Source organism: Cynara cardunculus (assembly GCF_001531365.2).
Source record: "Cynara cardunculus var. scolymus isolate 2C chromosome LG 3, CcrdV1, whole genome shotgun sequence".
NCBI classification, from domain to species: Eukaryota; Viridiplantae; Streptophyta; class Magnoliopsida; order Asterales; family Asteraceae; genus Cynara; species Cynara cardunculus.
Window position 1 is genome coordinate 1,165,644 of NC_037530.1, and position 762 is coordinate 1,166,405.

Genomic DNA, 762 nt, shown 5'->3' on the forward strand with positions numbered 1-762 from the left:
ACCATTATAATCGTCTCGTTAATACATTCGAAATGAGTCCAATATTAAATAGTTTTTGACTTAATTATATTATTATATATTATATATACTGTGAAAAAATATTTTTAATATTTACGATTTATACTTTTATAGTTATATATATATATATACTATATAATTTGGGGTTAGGTTGTCCAAATTGCACTGTATAATATGTTTTTGGGTTTTTTTGAAATATATATATACATGTATTAGTTAAACCTTAATATGAGTTTCTGAACAAGAAAGAGGGTAAGCAGTTGAAATTTCATTCTAAAACCCATATTTTTTTGTATTTTCATGGATTATGATCTGTCAAATTTGTAATTTTCTTTATTAGTTTTAAGTGTTTATCTTAAAACTAAAGTTTCTTGGTTCTTTGCTTTTGGTGTAAATCGAATACATTTGTGGAGTCGTTTAAATATGTTGGATTTCAAATATATTGGATTTTAAACTGTCATACAATTTTTTTCATCGATAATATGTAATTGGAACCATAACTCTTATTTATTTAAATTGTATTAATATGTAAAGACCAAGTGTAACCTATATCATCGTTAATCTTATCTTATAAAACCAGTGGAACTTCAAAATCGTTAAAATTCATGGCTCACACTGCATTGCGCGGGTACACAACTAGTATACATATATATATATATATATATATATAGAGAGAGAGAGAGAGAGAGAGAGAGTAGTTATCTTTATCATTGTAATTGACATTGTGGGATTCGCCTAAGATGT